General features: G+C 48.4%; 1 long non-coding RNA gene across 1 annotated transcript; it reads left to right on the top strand.

Annotated features, from left to right (window-relative positions):
* Positions 1-2,102: 2,102 nt before the first annotated feature.
* Positions 2,103-10,261, top strand: LOC118176811. Its single transcript, XR_004755527.1, has 3 exons — positions 2,103-2,198; positions 5,556-5,635; positions 8,915-10,261. It is a non-coding gene; the product is annotated as an uncharacterized LOC118176811 (long non-coding RNA).
* The last annotated feature ends 276 nt before the right edge of the window (positions 10,262-10,537 follow it).

Below are 10,537 nucleotides of genomic sequence, written 5' to 3'. Positions count from 1 at the left end.
CAACCCCATGACTTACGCTCAGAAATGTCACCGTTTGACAACACTAATGCAATAAAGCATCTCGCAGGAACCTGGAGGCACCAGGTGAACCACAATGCTTCACGCAAATGGGGCGTTTTCCAGGGCTTTTATCCCCAAAGAGGGTCAAACATGCAGGACGTGGGGGCTGCTCTGTCCTGGTGCCCATTCCACACCAGGGGCTCAAACCCTTGGGGGCCCTGGCTGGCTGTCTGCTGGGTCCCTTCCCGTGCCCAGCGGTGCACGAACCACTTGGCCGACTAAGCAAGAGAAGAGCAGAAAAGCCCTTCATTCCCTGTCCTGCTGTGTCCCTGTGTTTACAGGAGCTGTTCCATGTGTCCTACTCCCTCTTGTAAAGTTGTGAAATTATTTATCGTGTCCCCCTCCCCTTGGGTCCTTTACCTCGTGTTTCTTTTTCACTCCCTCGCTGGGGAGGGCTGCAGCAGAAATGCAGGCTGGTGGTTAGCAATTACGCGGCATCAGCCTCTACCCGTTGATTATCAAGGACAAAAAAACAACAGCAGTGGAGCTGCTAAGTGGAACATCATGTTAATCAAGTTAGAAATATTATTTTTACAGCCGCCTGATTATTTCTAACAACCTGCTAAAGCCAGTGGGACTGGGTGGGTCAGAAAGGCTCTGAGGATGTTGGGAGCGTTCCAGCCCCTTCTTTTCAGCTCTGAAACTCCAGGAGTGAGATCTATTTATATGGGACTTTTTTTTTTTTTTTTTTTTTTCAGCAAAATATAGGATGAATTGTGTTTTCTCTGTAAGGCTTACAAACAAATCCTTTGCCATAATCATTATTTTCATAGATGAGCATTACTAATATATTTTGGCATTTTAAAGCACATCCTTGAATTTACTCTGGCATCTATTACAGAGCTGAACATCGGGCAAATCTACTCCATGACTAATCTGCCCAGACTTCAGTAGCATTCCCTTTCCTTGTGACTGTCTAACAGAAAATGGAAAAGGTCCCAAATGCCTCCAGTTTGAAGCCATAAAGGGCCTCCTGAGTTGTATTTCAGATGCTGGCACTCAGACAAGCGACTGTGTCAAAAACCCCACCAGGTCCATGCACAAAACAGATCAGTCCCATCTGCTGGAGGGATGCCACCGCCGCTATCAGTGTATTAGCTCAGCCATTTGGGGAGAGCGTTTGTGCGGAGCAGGGTCAGGGCACTCGCTGCTAACGAGGCTGCCTGTCCACACCAAAATCCCCCCTATGCCTGCAAACCACAGGCTCTGCCCTATTTCCATTGCCCTTGGAGGGAGATACTAATATTCGAGCCCAGCCACGCTTGGGTTTGTTTTGCTGCTTGTATTACATCTCTATCTGCGGCAGCTGAATGCTGGGAGGCCTTCAGGTCTGTTAAATGAATTACAGGAGCCTTCAGACACCGTGTGCCAGGCTCTGTCCCCTCGAGCCACCACCAGCTCACCACATGTGCCTTCCTGCCAGCCCCCTCCCCAGCACAGCCACCTCCTCGTTATCTGCGAAGGCAGGGGGCTAATTAGCAGGTATCAGTGGGGCATTTAACAGCAGTGCCCTGGCCTGGAGGAGGTGAGGGCATGGGGGCTGTGTCTTGTTTTCTCCTCTGGCTCTAGTCCCCATCTCCTCAGGTGCCTCCAATCCCTCCGTGGTTTCCTGCCCCTCCTGCCTGCCTCTCCCCCGCCTTAAAAAAGGCTTTAAAAAGGTCAGGTAGCAAGGGGGCTGAAGTAACAGGAGAGCTTAAGGAACTTTATTTTTTTAAAAACAGCTCAGTGCAACTCCTACTGGGGTCTGAGCTCCCTCATCCAGCAGGGAGGGGAACATCTCCTGTAGGGCCAGCAGCACTGCTGGGCTTGGGCTGCAGGAGCCCTGGCTCCCTGGCACAGGTAAGGATGCTCGTGTGATGATGCCAGCAGCAAAGTGAGTGATCACCGTGTGCAGGGGCTGGGCACCAAGCAGGGGGAGACCAGAGGGAAAACACAGATATGTTTTTTATGTATTTATATATGTATATTATAATACTATTCATAAAATGGCAAAGCATGTATCCCACCAATATGGGCAAGTTTTCCCTGCCTTATCACTACAGTTACAGCAGCAGTGCTATAGAGTAGCTCCCAGGTGGACTTTCCTGCTAAGTCTTTGTTGCCAAAGAGGTGTGACTCTATCTGTTCCTTATGGGCAGGTAACTAACATGTACTAGCTATTTTGCTGTAAAATCCAGTGGAGGTGGGATTCAAGGTGAAAGTGCAGCCTTGTTAGGTGAAACTAGCCATGCACCATTTAGCATCAAGCAAGTGAAATGGCTTAGTCCCTGTGGTCGCTTCATCCTGTTGCTCTTTACCTTCAGAGTTTACTTTCAGCAGTCTCAGCGCTCGTTCTGCTTGTGCAGATACACCGTGAGAAGTTTCTAGCTTAGCCTGCCCTTCATCAGCTGTGGGACCGTCTCCTCAGCAAGCCGAGCGAGGAAATTTGGCTGTGTTTTGAGGAGTATCAGCCCAGGCTGGTGCAAACCCAGCATCATTTATCATCTGGGCGTATGATGGATGAGGTGATGTGAATTGGTGGCTTTGGTCCATTACTGTTGGAACCAACCGATCTCCTTATTGGCAGCCTCAGCAGAAAATCTGGGAAAGGATCTTCGTGCCCTGTGGCACCTTTCCATCCTTGGAGGCAGCCCCTGTCCCCCAGCAGGGGCTGTGAGCAGTCAGCACTGCGACCCTTGGTGTTTTGCTGCCTCTGCCTTCTGGAGCTCCTCCTGCTCTGCCAGGGCTGTGTGCCTGCTCCAAGACCCAGCTGTATGTCCCTGGTGACTTAGTGCCCAGAACCCCTGGGCAGACACGGGTCCTGCAGCTACTTTGCAGGCGGAGGTTTGCATTTCTGTGTAGTGGCTGGTTTGCAACACTGAGGGATTTGATTTCAGTGGATTTTTCTGCCCCAGGTCCCAGAGAACTTGGATCAAAATCACAGCATCCCGCACGCAGCAAAGACAAGGGGAGCAGCTCAGGCCGTTTGCTGCAGGTTCTGCATTTCAAGTTAAAGCTAGCCCTGTTTTTAAGGTCTACTCCAAGTCATTTAACCTCTGAGCTTTTTGTGAAAAATAAGATGGGGAAATATCGAAGTTTACATGAGCTCAGCTCCTGTAAGCCATAAAGTAAATGGGGATGGCTACAGGAAATTTACAGTCTGAAAAAGAAGAGCTGTTCTTTGCATAAACTGCTTTTAAAGTGAGAGCTTATTTTCAGAGGATAAGCTTAGGTGTTGTTGTTAGTCTGTCTTGTGCTGTTTTTTTAATTATTACTCTGTTTTTGTTATATTGTGTGATTCTTGAATAGGTACTCAAACAAGCAAGGTTGGCTCATCATCCCTCTTTAATACTGCACCGCGTCACTTTGGAAGGGAAATGGCTTGGTAAAAGCCAGAGAGTTCAGCTATGATGCTGGCAGATCGTTATGAAATATTCACAAGACATTTAGTTTAACTCGGTGCTAATTGAACACTGACAGCACAAGTTACTCCTGCCTGCAGCAATAGTCTATCACGTTTCGGCAAGCGGCATTCCTTCCCCTTTGATGCTCCCGCAGATAGGAGGCAGGAGCAGCGTTAGCAGCATCAGCGGCCACAAATACTCAGCAGGCAGCGTCAGCAGAGCCTGATCCTGTGCCCATGGTGCAGGGAGAACCCTCTGGAGCCAGTACGGGTTTACTGGCATGGGGCTGTGATGAGACTTCACCTACAAAAAGAAACTGCTTGGTATTATGTAAGGGTTGAGCAGGAACCAATGCAGATATTTGGGGGATATCTTCTTTGGTGAAGACACTGGAAATAGACTTTTTTTGAAGGGATGTCCCAAAAGCCCCCCTCACCCCAATATAAGAGGGTTTCCAGGACACTTATAGCAGTACTTCTCTGTGGAGACGTGCCCTTATTTACTTCTGTCTCTTTATTTCTATAGCTCAACAACCTGAATGTAAGGGTGTAACAGAGCCTTTCTGTCCTGAAGTTTTACACGAGGTGGCTTACGGAGGTAGCGGTCTGCTGTAGGAACTCACCTTGCTTTCAGCAAAGCCAAGGCCTTAAACGTATTTTTAAAAGCAAAGGAAGCAATCCCAGACTGAGAGCCCCCAGACTCCTGTAGAACCTTCAATTCTCGTAACACCACTCTCCTCATCCAGCTGGCCTGGGGAGGGCTGGATACAGCACAGCCCCCTGTGCCTGTATAAAACCCCCTGGGCACCAGAACTGGCCGGAGGGACATGCAGTGTCCTGTCCTCAGCAGGGTGCTGCCCCAGCTGGCTTCCATAACCACCACTCTTCAGCAGGGAAATAAATGAGGCTTTCAGGGTTGTTTTACTTGATTCATTTCATTCTGGACTAGAGCAAGGCGAAGAGACAGTGGGAGGACTTCTCTGATAAAGTTTATTTTTTATTTTTTTTTTCCTAAAGCAGAGAATACCAGCAGATAACACAACAGCAAATTACTGCATATTTTAAACCCTTGTAGCTAAACACTCTGTTTTGGGGCCGCGCCAGGTATCTTGTGGTGCCAATGAAAATGGGATACAGATGTTTGCTTGTTTGGATGGAGACACTGCAATAATTCATGCCTGCTACAAATTATATGATGCCTTGTGCTCACAAAAGAATACCCTGATCTTTTTGTCAGTAATAAGGAATTAAACTCTGTATCTATCTTAAAGAAAATAAGGACGGTGAAAATTGTGAACCGAGAAGTGTCCTTTTCTTTTCCAAGATGCGACCTCTGTTGTAGTGACAAAGCAGTAGTGCCACTGCCGTGCAAACCAAGCGGTGTCACCACTCAGCTGGGAGGGCATCGGTGTCTGGGACGGGTACGTGGGTGTACAACACTCTGCGGTGTGCGTGAGCACGGGCCCTGAGCTGCCAGAACAGGGGAAGTTTGGGATGTTGTCTGGGACTTTTTTAAGAAACAAACCCCACTAATTTAGGTTTGGATGCTAGTGATTTGGTTACCTTTGCAAGATGAGTTTAGGTGTTTTTAAAGTGTCACCTCTGATTTTGACCCTGCCTGTGATGGGAACAGTCTCACTGAAGTCCACGGCAAGAGGGTGTTCAGGAATGTGATCTGCCCTTGTCGTGGACATCATGAAAATAGGACCTACATACCCCAGATATGATGATGGGATGGGGAGAAAGAGCTGAGCCCATCCCACGTCAGCGTGACAGCAGGGCTGAGGCTCACCTTCTGCCTTTTCATCTGTAGCAGCTAACTGCGAAACTGGCATCTGCCAGAAGAATTTGTTAGCATACCTGAATACTCGCACCGCTGGTTTCCCTCTGTTGTGCTCCTGTCAGGAGAAGTACAGACAGGTTCACACCTGCTGGATGGCTTCAGGTTCGAGGAATGCATGTGCAAATTTGGCAGGTAGAAATTGCACTCTTAAAATTAAACTCCCCTTCTTGAAATCGGATCTCTCTGCTTTCCCCGCCTGCTGTTCATTTTTCACTTTCTTCTTGCAATGCCCGTATTAAAATGAAGATTTTTTTTTTTTTTTAATTGTAGTTCATTTTCATGAAGCTGTAACTGAATCTCAAATCATACTTCTGGGAATCCAGCACCAATGTTGTATGAATGAATTAAAGGTGCGCACAATTTTTCTCTTGCTCCCCCAAATTTTACTTTCTCCATAATTTTTATGGCATGGGTTTGGGCTTGACACAACTGGCACAGTTTGGGATGTGATGACTTATTCTGTCTTATTTAAGGAGGTGTTTAACCGTTTGCTCACCTTTCCCAAGTTTTACATTGACTTCTAATTGTAAAATCTCATCTTGAGACAAAAACCTGTAAAGCTTTAGATTCAGTAGCACTTCAATGCAGTGTTTGGATTTCTCTTTTTTTTTTTAATTGTTTTTCTTGGCTTAAACCAACCACCACATTTTTTTCCAACATAATGAAAAGTTTTGGCATTCTGAAATGGCATCTTTTGCAGGACAAGTGTTGACTGAAAATGCTTTGTCCTCGCACTATTAATACATTGTATTTTTCATGTTAGGGCAGACCATGGATGTCCCTAGCTAGCTCTGTCTGTTGGGATAGTGATTGTTTTTTAATCCAAATATTTCAATGGGGAATGTGGATCCCTGGGTAGCAAATTTCTGGCTGCGAACACTATCTTTTTTCATATCTCTGTGGATGCCTTAACATCTACCAGCGCCCCAAATTCCAGGGCACAGCTTCAGATCTACTTCAGGATCACTCACACTTGCCCACATAGTGCAGTGGTTCAGCAGAGATGTGCTGCCCCGCTGGTCTTTCTTCAGTGGAGTTAGTCTCAGCCAGAAATAAAGGCAGGGTCTATTTTTTTTCTTCTGTAAGTATGTTCAAAACATGAATTTCCATGAGCTTCCAACATAAGACCTATATCTGCATGGTAAGTAGAGTCACTTTCACTTGCAAATGAGGTTGGATCTGCTAAAAAATCTGCTAATTTGCAATAAAAATAGCATCCATCTTTGCTCTGCAAATATAGCCTATTTGAAAACTGTCCCATTTTCAGAACTGTAGCAGATTGCAGGATGGGAGAAAGGGGAAGGAGGAAATACCTTGCATTTGAAGTCACTTCTCATTTCTCCGTGACTGTTTCACACACCTTTAGTCGTGATGTTGCGTTTTCTGTCGTCACGTTAATTTTCGCAGTAACAGACCGATACAAATGCTGTGACTGCGGTGCAGACTCAAGAGAAGCTGGATTGATTGGGAGGGAGAAGGATTTGTTCAGACATAAATATCTCCTGCCATATTGAGGGGAGTAAAAAAATAAATAAAAAAATGGCCAGCCAAGAAATTGCTTTTTGTAGGAATGTTCTGTCTTTTTTTTCTTCCCCTTTTAATGCATGCTCTGGTGTGAGGGACCCAGAACAAGGGGGAACCAGGGAGCTGCTTAATGAGTTGGTGATGCTGAATGCAGCTCCTCTTTCCGGTGGGTGAAAGTACAAGGAATAAAGGTGAGGAAGGTGAACACATGCAGAAAATGGTATTAAATGAGGAGGCCTGGCCATCTAGGATCTCCCTGGGAAAGCTCTGACTTTCTTGCAGGCTAAACATTAGAAGGAATTGCGGAGTCAGGCTCCAAGGCAATCCATGCGTACATCAAAAAATCAGTGGCTCAGCACACAGCCAGGTGAAGACACCAGGTGTGGAGAGGAAAGCCAGCACAACACCTTCCATCCTGATCCTTCTGCACCAAAGAGTGGTGCCCAGCAGAGCAGGTGGGGTACAGCAATGCCTGTCTGCCATCGCTTTCATCGCCCATGTTGGGTTGCTACATGCCCATCTCTGGGGCTCCAGACTTTCAGAAACCTCCTCTAGGGGCAGACGTGGGTTGTTTTCTTGTTTGTTGTCTATTTTTTTTCTCCCCATCTCACCTGCTGGCAATGTTTCCTATGAGGAGCTCAGTGCTCTGGGGGCTAGGAATATGCAGGGTCAATTTAGGATTTGGGGGTAGCATAGAAAGTGCCAGTAGTATCGTCCAAGTCAATACCTGTTGGACTAAATCCTTCCCTGTTCTAGCACCTAAATCTGCCTGGCTTAGCAATGCTGCTTTTGGCTTGTTGTGGCCAGCATCATGCCAGTTTGTGCAGGATGGAAATTTCCTGTGCTCCAGGAGACAAGCTGAGGGATGCTTTTGCTTCAGAGGTGATGATTTGAGCTCTTCGTTGCTGCTTATTGAGTATCTTGGGCCAGCGCTTGTGGACAGGTAAAATAAATAAATACACCAGTAAGGAGGTGTGAGGAAATGTCCCAGTATCTGAACGGAGGTTTTGCCAAGGATGGCTCCAGGAGCACTTTATTCCTTCTGCTTCTGCACTAAGGCCGGCTGTGATGGGCTGCCCCATGCCTCACACAGCAGCAGAGCCTGGAACTGAGGCTTCCCCTTGGTGTGCCCGAGCTTCTGACACCCAAAGCCTTGAATGGAAACTTGCTCGTGTCTAGATGGTTTGCAGCAGGCGATGCTCTTAGAAGAACACCTAATTGTGTATCTGTAGTGGCACATACGGCACTTGAGAGCAGCCCTTAATTTCCGCTGTGGTGGATCTGGAAGTTCACCTCTGGCTGTGCTCAGTATGGATCAAGAGGAGCTTTTTGGCCCTTCTTCCTCTGAGAAAGACCTACTAGTTTCTTCAGTTTGGGCATGTTACTTTTTTTTTTTTTTTAAACAAAAGAGCATGATACAGCTCTATATACCAGTTGGAGGCAACATGATTTGTCATGAATACTAATATGCGTTTGACAGTATCCTATAAATTCAACACGTTTTGAAGAGCGTTAACAAGAGTTATAGGAACCGTACTTAAGATTCTTTTTTTTTTTTTTTTTTCCTCCCAATTAAAAGAGAAGGAAGCTAGCAAGAGTCTGTATTTGTACCCAAAACAAATATGGCTTGGGTCACGGCAAGACTTCTGCCCGCCGTGCTAGGCCTGGGTCTACAGCACGTTCACTGATTTTTGTCTCCATGAATCACCCTAAAGCTATAGGCAACAAAAGCTGAAGCTATGTAGATCTGATTTCTAGTTCATTTGTTGTTCATTAGAAAGATTTTCTCTTATTTGCTGCACCCCTGCTGCTGCATGTTCATTAGGAGAATGGAATGTATTCCAAATATTTCCTAGCTCTGGGAGGGCAGATGGTGGAAAGTTATTTTCCAAACCCCTCTAAAAGAGGGGGGGGGGGGGGGAACCCTCCCCAGTAACCCCAAGTCACCCCTGCACGCTAGAAGAATGAGGTATTTCTGAGTGCAGACCTGCCGTGCACTTTCTTGGGTTGTACAATGCTGCGTGTCAGCGTGGTGGGAAGTGTGTATGAATGGGGATGTATCACACTGCGTGGGGGTGCTCACACGGCTGGGATTTCTTTCACAGGAAGCCACGTTTGCGAGGAGCACACAGCAACACGCTGCCCTGGAGGATGTGCACGGAGGAGCGAGCAAAACTAATTTCCCTAAAGCTTCCGGGCGGCCCAACGCCTGCAGGAACCACCGGGGGGAGGTTGGCTGGGCCTGTCCTGCCGGAGGTGTGGGGTGAGCTGGAAGTGCCCCAGACACCCCGTCCCTGTCCCCTGCCCTCACAGCGCTGGCAGGAGGATGTTGGAGCGCTCAGACAATGGTGGAGGAAGCGGCTCTGACTGCGTTTCCCTTCTGCTCCTTGGAGAATTGGGGGAGCGCACAAGCGAGGGCCGGATTTAGCTCTTGGATCAACATGAAACGTCCCCGTGCCGCCTGCTCCCTTCCTTTGTGCTTGGCCCCTTGTCATGGGAGTGGAAGCGGCGCGCACGAGGGGATCAGAGGAGCAGAGGCACCGTGCAGCAGGCAGAGCCGCAAACACAATGCGGGTGAAACAAAGAGCGGGGCTGTGTTTACTGCCTCCCCGGTGCCATTCACGTCTGCTTGGAGCTGGTTTCCTCTTTTCATGAGCCTCTTGACCCACAGATCCCTCTCCTCAGCAGCCCCGGAGCCCCGTGCCTGGATCTGACTGCCTCTTCAGATCGAGCCAACACAACACATCGGACACAAAGAGCCTGGGCTGTGTGTTCGCCTCGAGGCTTTAAGCTCCTTGTGCTGGCCCCCAGGGCTTGTGTTTGTTTTCCAAGCCCTGAGGACAGCAGCGGTGCTCTGGAAGTCCACACAAACAGAGGCAGCACCTGAAGGCTGCGGGCCCCAGGCCTGCTCCATCCTGTGGAAGGTGTCCCAGGCCCTGTCAGCGAGGGCCAGCAGCCCCACAACCTCACACATAAGCCTGGCAAAATGAGGAACTCGTGCAGGAGCCTGCTAGAAGAAGGGTGGCACTGTTTGCCCTGGCTGAGACACCCTGTCCCACAACAACAGTTTTGGAGAGAGGTGCTTTGACTGTGAAACCCCTAAGGGTTTTATAGCATGCTGTTTGTGGTTGATTTTCAAGCCCCCTCTTTCTCCAGGCCCAGCCTGCATTACAGTGAGCGCGGGGCCTCTCACCGCATTCATCTCCTCAACTGGGCCTCGGGGTGCAGGCGTGCGAAGCAGCAGCTCGAGGGCAGGCTTTGGAAAAGGCACCCCGAAGGGCATGAGGCAGGGAACCTCTGGGCCTGCTTTCTGCAGCCAGCACGACCTGAAATCCTCCTGCTCAGGCAGCTGGCAGCACAAACGGGGGGAATTCCTCGGGTGTGCCGTGCCCTGCAGGAGCTGGGCAGCCCGAGGTGACCCCACTGCTGCTGCTCGGAGCCCAAGCACATCCAGCACAGTTTTAAACTTCTCCATCAGCTGGCCGATAGCCTTCAGAGATGAGCGGTGGCTGTAATTGATTCATCAAGGCTCCCGTTAATTTGTTTTTACTCAATTGTGGAAACGCAGTTGATTCCCAGTTATCGTGCTCTGGAGTCAAGCTTCCTTAAGGTAATTTACAGCGTAGCCTACATATGGGTAAAAAATGTATCGCCGTCGTGTTTTTAATTAAAGCGCGTACGGTAATACCAAAAGGAGAGAGGGGGAGGAAGGGAGGGAACCCAGATTA

This window comes from Oxyura jamaicensis, chromosome 20 (assembly GCF_011077185.1).
Source record: "Oxyura jamaicensis isolate SHBP4307 breed ruddy duck chromosome 20, BPBGC_Ojam_1.0, whole genome shotgun sequence".
Lineage (NCBI taxonomy): Eukaryota > Metazoa > Chordata > Aves > Anseriformes > Anatidae > Oxyura > Oxyura jamaicensis.
Note: the sequence above shows the minus strand (reverse complement) of the source record. Positions and strands in the feature narration are given on the sequence as shown.